The sequence below is a fragment of the Nicotiana sylvestris genome, chromosome 12 (genome assembly GCF_000393655.2).
Source record: "Nicotiana sylvestris chromosome 12, ASM39365v2, whole genome shotgun sequence".
Lineage (NCBI taxonomy): Eukaryota > Viridiplantae > Streptophyta > Magnoliopsida > Solanales > Solanaceae > Nicotiana > Nicotiana sylvestris.
In genome coordinates, this window is record NC_091068.1 from 41,120,448 (window position 1) to 41,127,645 (window position 7,198).

The 7,198-nt window shown below is 34.1% G+C and overlaps 1 long non-coding RNA gene across 1 annotated transcript; it reads right to left on the reverse strand.

Moving 5' to 3' along the window:
* Positions 1 to 472: 472 nt before the first annotated feature.
* LOC138884178 (uncharacterized) lies at positions 473 to 4,661 on the reverse strand. The gene is made up of 2 exons (XR_011404341.1): positions 4,272 to 4,661; positions 473 to 733 (listed from the first exon to the last, which is right to left on the reverse strand). It is a non-coding gene; the product is annotated as an uncharacterized lncRNA (long non-coding RNA).
* Between the last annotated feature and the right edge of the window lie 2,537 nt (positions 4,662 to 7,198).

A 7,198-nucleotide genomic window follows, 5' to 3' on the forward strand; every position in this document is an offset into this window, starting at 1 on the left:
AAAGGATGAACCAAAGAAAAATATTTTGAATTTTCATTTGATATCCTGAAAGAAAGATTTCGAACTAAGAACTGAAAAAGATAAAAAAAAATATTTTTGGATTTCAATTTTGATTACCTAAGAAAGAAACTCTTAAGATAAACTATGTTATTTTTTTTTATTATATGTACAATGTCCTGAAGTTATCGTAAAAATAAAAAGAATTTTTTTTATTCATTTTCCATTAATTTCCCAAAGAAGAACTTCAAAAGAAAAACTTTTTGGATTTTTGGAATTAATATCTTAAAGAAAACTTTTAAAGAGGTACTAAAAGGAAATTCTTTTTTTTTATTAAATTTTTAGTCTTAATATACTAAAGGAAATATAAAAGTAATTTTTTATTTTGAGTTCTAGATATTAATTTCCTAAAGGAAAACCACCTCAAAAGAATTTTTTCTATTTCTATAATTAGTATTCTAAAGAAAACTTCTAATAGAAATATAAAACGCAAAACATCTTTTTTTGGATTTTTGAGTTATAACACACTTTTTTAAATACAAAGTAGAAAGTACAATAATAAAAGACTCGACATTACTGTACAAAACTAGAAAGTAAAAGACGACATAAAATGAAGAACAGACTCAAAACATAAAAAATAAAAAAAAATATCCTTAAGCAACTCCTGAATGAGCGATCCTGACTGGATGGTCCCGGGGTGTCTGTCATGCTCAAACTCCGGTAAGTAGACCCACACCTGTATGAGAAAATTAAGACCAAATAAAGTTAAAGACGTAGAACACTATGTAAGACAATAACCCTTCTTGTTGGACACATGCAAGACATGACTGATTGTGACTATTTTTCTAAAATTAACCTATGTGGCTAAAAGTGGCTAAAACTGCAAGATTTGGCTAAGACCCCGCGAAGCCAAGAAACTAAGACTCACTAGGAACCGGACCCTATGTGGGTTGCCTACGTATCACGCCCTGAAAGACGAGAATCAGGTATGCTTAGTTCGGGAAGATTTGATATGAGCGAGAATTAATAAACTAATTTAGAGAAAATACATATTGTCTTTTTTTTGTTTTAAAAATGATGAAACACGAAATCTCTTGTTTGAATTTTCTTTTTCCTCTTTTTCTGATTTGATTTTTTTTTTTTTTTGGAAAATGATGGGAAAGTGCAAAATCTTTTTGGATTTTTCATTTTTTTTTGTCTTTCTTTAAAAAATGTGAAAGAAAAATATAACTGAGCCCCACTTGCTTTATTTTTTACACTTCACCCTTTTTTCATTTATCCTCAACCCTCATTGGTCCGCCAAATGAACCCTTTTATCCTTGGGATATGACTCTAACAGAAAAGAAGTCACACGAAGTGCACACTTCCCAGATGATTTAGAAGACTCAGAGAGAGGAGGATTTCGTAATAGTTTATATACAATTCAAACAATATCAAAGCGGTAAAAAGCGACATTTAGCATATTAGGCTCAAAGACATAAAAATCAGATAATAAATAAAGCCAACTATAACAGACATTCTAATAGCCCGTTTGGCCAAGCTGCAAAAATCAACTTATTTTGAGAAGTGCTTGTTTTTCAAAAGTACTTTTGGTGAGAAGCAGTTTGTGTTTGGCTAATTAGTTTGAAAAACACTTCTGAACAACAACTAGTATTTGGTCAAGCCTTAAAAAAATATTTCTAAGTGTATTTTTCTCAAAAGTGCTTCTCAAAAAAGTGCTTTTGGAGAGAAGCTACTTTTTTTCTACTTCTCTAAAAATGTTTCTGCTTCTCCTCAAAAACACTTATTTTCCTTCCAAAAGCTTGGCCAAACACCTCAAATTTTGGCCAAAGGTGCTTTTGGCAAAAAAAAAAAAACACTTTTGGCCAAAAAAAGCTTGGCCAAACAGGCTATAAGCTCGAATTCTGAACACTAAACCAGAAGTTCTAAGTTCTTATCCCCAGCAGAGTCGCCAGAGCTGTCACACCTCCTTTTTCTACCCCGGGAAGAGGTATAAGGAGAGTTTTTTCCAATTTAAGTGACAATCGAAACGAGATTATTTATATTAAAATCAGATTCACCACCTGGATAGTTTATTGGTGTCCCAAGTCACCGGTTTAAAATCACGAATCGAGAAAATTTGACTGTGTTATATAGTTTGCGAACACAAAAATCTGGGTAAGGAATTCTGTTAACCCGGGAGAAGGTGTTAGGCATTCCCGGATTCCGTGATTTTAGCACCGTTGCTTAACTATTAATATTGGCCTAATTATCTGATTAATTACACATTTTGAACCTAAGTGCGTTTTTTACTTTTTAACCGCTTTTAATGTTTTTAAGGAAATTCATAACCGTCATACACTTGTTTGTTTTTGAAAACAAATCGTAAACCACGCTACATGAAATGCACCCGCGGTTCGCGACATGTTTAATTTATTTAACATTGTCACACCTCCTTTTTACCACCCGAAAGTGTATAAGGGAGATTTTCCAATTAAAGTGACATTATTCGAAATGGAATTAATTAATTTATCAGAGTCACCACTTGGAATAATTTATTTGGTGTCCCAAGTCAACGGTTTATTTTTAAATCCCAAATTGAGGAAATTTCGACTTTATTTTTAAAAGTCAACGAACTAGAAATTCTAAGTAAGGAATTCTGTTAACCCGGGAGAAGGTGTTAGGTATTTTTGGGTTCCGTGGTTCTAGCACGGTCGCTTAAACTATTAATAATTAGCCTATTATCTAATTTACTACACATTTTAAACCTATTGTGCATTTTTAACTTTTTAAACCGCTTTTAATTAATTATTGTTACATATCGCGAATCATGTCACGGGAACCGTACCCACAATCTACAACATGTTTAAATTATTAAAGATTAAATTGTGGCCGGGTCACATAAATGTACCCCCAGATTTTAGTAATCAAGCGTCACAAACTATGTCACGGGAACCGTACCCGTAGCTATGACTATTATTTAATTAACATGCCTAAAGCAAACTACGAAAGTTCAAGGCATTTTCTATGCTAATTTACTACTTATGTGAGGGCCATAGATTATAAGATTTTATTTGTGTATGACACACCCCAAATTATTTTTTAAAAGGAAAGATTTGTATTTTTCTTCTAAGGCAAACTAAAGATGCTCCTACTTTAATCTAATTTGGCATCACAACCACGTCACGGGAACCGTACTCGTAGTTATAATGATTTAATTGCGTGCCTAAAGCAAACTACAGTGTTCTTTTTGATTCATTTTTTTTAGCTTTCTTTTTGATTCATTTTTTTTAGCTTTCTTTTTGATTCATTTTTTTTAGCTTGAAGTCTTTGGGAAGGTGAGTGTTACGGCATTAGTTTTGAGGAAGTGAGACATTAACAGATTATAGAATTCAAATTGCTATAAAATATGGGCCAATTGCCAAACTAAATTGATTTTTTCTTTTGATTAGTAAAAATACAATGGGCTGTCTTAACTCACAATAGCAAACTAACTTTGCATAAGATTAACCAAGTTTATACCAAGTTAAAATTTATGAGAAGATTTTGCACAAACTAAAAAGAAGGCTACAGATGGGAAATCCCTTTACAACACGCAGTTTCAAGCTAGCAAAAATGCAACTGAACTTAGGATAGTCAAGTAACCAATCATAGTGTTCTAACCAAATCAGGAATTGAAATTGACATATGTAACTGTCATTTTTAATCTATTTCACTATTTCCGGTACTTCCCAAAATTGAAATACCATACACATCTTGCGGACATTAGATTCAAAGCAGCAAAACAGGTGTAATGAAATTGCTACAATAGCTCTTTTATAGCAGTTATGTTAACTTCACTCATTAGGCTCGATTGGAGCCTTGGGCGAATTGAATGAGCCGACTAAAGTGCAGCAAATCAGCAGCCGAAATTAACAAGCTAACACGAGATTTCACAATCCACTTCAGTCCATTATTGGAATAATACACTAAATAATAGCAGCAAATCAATCCAACTTTGCTATATTGAAACCATAAAAATACAAATTAATGAGATGTGGAGCCCTAGAATGCTTGAAGTGCATTACAACTAAGAAACCAATAACCAGACACGGAAAACAATAATGCCAAAAATATTGGAAAGCAAAAGCTAAGTACTTCAGAATATTCATAGCAGAAAAAAGTTAACTGCAAGAAAATTTATAACCCAATACATTTTGGAAATTGAAAGTGGAGAAGCATTTGCACTGAGGACAACATACGGGTTCCAATCATTTTAACAAAACCAAGGGAATTACAAATTGATGTGTGCGTACCTAATTTTGCGCAAGTGAAACCGAGCTAAACTTGCAGAAATTGAAGTCTGCGACAAGCCGAATAAAAGCTAAGAAACAGATGCTGGGTGAAGCTCAACAGAGCACGGAACAACAGCAGAGTCAGCAGCATTTTAGATCCAAAACATTACTTGGAAACCCAGAAAATGGAAGCACGCAGCAGTAATTCCAAGCAATTGCTGAGATCGCGTTTTAAACCTATTTTCCTCTCTTTTTTTAGAAGCTATTTTAGTTTCAGACAGTGCTGCGGCGACGGGGGGTGTGTATGATAGATGAAGATGAATTGGAGAAGAAGAACGAACAAAAAGAAAATGGAGAAGAAGAAGAAGGGCTTGGATGCACCGTTTCTCTATCTATTTTAAGAGAAAGCTAATTAGCTAATGTTGTGTTCTTTCTATATCTAGGTTTTATTAAAGGATAAGGGATTGGGTAGGTTAGAGTAATCGACTTGGACTAAGGGATTGGACTTGAGTTAATTAATTGAAGCAAATTTAAGGATTGACCCAATTTTGAATAAACAAGATCAAATATTTTTTCCGATTTTTTCTATTTATTTTTTCTTTTTTCTTTTCTTTAATTAATTAAAAATCTAAATTGAGCTATTTTTTTGTAGAAAAATAAAATTCTTTATTTATTAAAACAACTAATTAACTTAAAACTAAGTAAAAATACTAATTTCTATAGACTAAAAGCTAAATATGTAAAAATAATTATTTTTGTGATTTTTTTCTTAATAATGCAATTAACTCAATGTAATTAATTCCTACATACAAATTGAACCTAAAATGGCATGAAATAAAACATGACAAATTTTATGCATTTTTCTATGATTTTAATATATTAAAAATGCATGAAATGCAACTAAATAAAGGAAAATTCCTAAAAATCAATTAAAATTATTTAGGTCTATTTTTAGGAGTTATTTTCATGTATGGCAAAAATTAGGTGCTCACAAACATTATTGGAAATTGAAGTCGGGTCACATGAAATTCACACCCGGATTTATAACACAGTTATTTCTATTATTATTATTATTCAAAATTATGGTAGGGTCACATGAAATGCACACCTGAATTGGGGATTACGTATTACAATTACTTTTAAATCCCAAACCCTACGATTCATCTCAACAGATCATCCACAAAATTCCCTTATACCCACTACTATATCAACAACACAACTTTCCTTGCTAAATTCTACTATTTCTTCTTAATTAGTTTACTATCAGATTGGTTATTTTGGGCAGCAAATATTTCAAACACATTGTAGTGACATGAACGACAATGACCTCCAATATCCAGAACCCACGCTTGATTACATGCACTGAACATATGATTTTGTCAAATGAAATGCTCATGCTCAACAGCTACACACCGGATGCAAAATCCAAATGCAATCAAACACTGAATTGACTGTCATGAATGCAACGGAACCAAATGATAGAGAGATCTAAAGATAGCTACATAAGAACAATTAATAGAATGCAGTTTACGAGTAACACATGTATATGAACAAATTGAAACTCGAACCTCAAACTGGAAACAAAGAATAACGATCTCAAATCGAACCTCGACGGAAACTCGAATCGGAATCAACCTCATCTCAAATGAAACTCCATCTCGCCACTAGTGAACGCACAAGCTAATCTCACGGCAAGGCTAAAGCAACATAAACAATCTAAGAAGCAAGAAGACTGGATGATTCTTATGCTAGTAATACAACGGACACAATGTAATAAAGGAAGGGATTATAAGAACATTGTACAATGCTAATCCTACCTCTGTTTCTGTCCGTTCGTTTCCTCTAAGTGGATTAGAGATGAGAAAATTAGTTCATCTTTTCGCTCTTGTTCCCTCCCTATGTGTATGTGTGTGTGTGCATGATTTTCAGGCTAGTTTCCGAGGAGTTGAAGAAGAAGAAGGGGTCAGCAACATAACTTATCGAGCCTTGTTGCTCTGTTTTGGAGAGACAAAGAAGAACAAGTATGGGTATGGTGTTTTCAGTAGTGAAGGAGATGAAGGAGGTCTGGTTCGTTGGGTGAGGGTATGGCTGTTGCAGCTCATTTTTCCAGCGATCTGGGATTGGAGTTGGGAAAGCTGTGGTCGTGGGTTGCTCGATGTAGAGATGGGACGATGTTGAGGGCTGGTGAGGCTATCCGGCGTGAGCATCCGGTGGAGAAAGGTGGACTGGCGCCTGCTATGGAAGAGTTCTTTTGGTCTAGGGCTTTTTTCCAGGAGAAGAAGATAGCATAGGGTTGTTCATGGTGTCTTCTGTTCAACGACTGAAGTTTTTAAGGCTCCTAGGGTTCTTTGATTTGTGTATCTTGTGAAGATGAAGGAGAAAAAGTGCTGGTGGGGGGGTCTCTCTTTGTAAAAAACGGCTGAACCCCCCTTATGTTAGGGATTTTTAGGTTTTTTATTGTGTGGCTATAGTGTAGCTATAGTGAGCAAAGATAAAGTGAGCAATTACGAGTAATTTTTGCCCGTTTGAAATTCCATTTGGAATCATTTTGAATTTTTAGAAAGTAAAATCTCTGTCAAAGACAGATCTAAAGGCTTGAACAGTTAGGAATGAAACTGCCGAACCTTGCTTCAGAGGTTGCCTACATATCCTTGGCTATAAAGGAATCAGGTCGGTATAGTTCTGGAAGTTTTGGTAGCTGGGACTACCGAGAAACTGTGATTTCACTGCTATTGCTGCTATTTTTTCTTGCTGAGCTCCTTATTACACCAAAATGAAAAAAAAAAAACTAAACTAGCTAAGCCTATCAACTACGAGTTACAAGATTCCTATCTATAAATCTTCTGAAGCTTGATCTTGAGTCTTGGCTGGTTCTTCCTACAGACTCTGACATGAATCTTGATGCTTGTTAACTGCAACCGCTAGTACATTCTTTTTCAGCTTTTTTG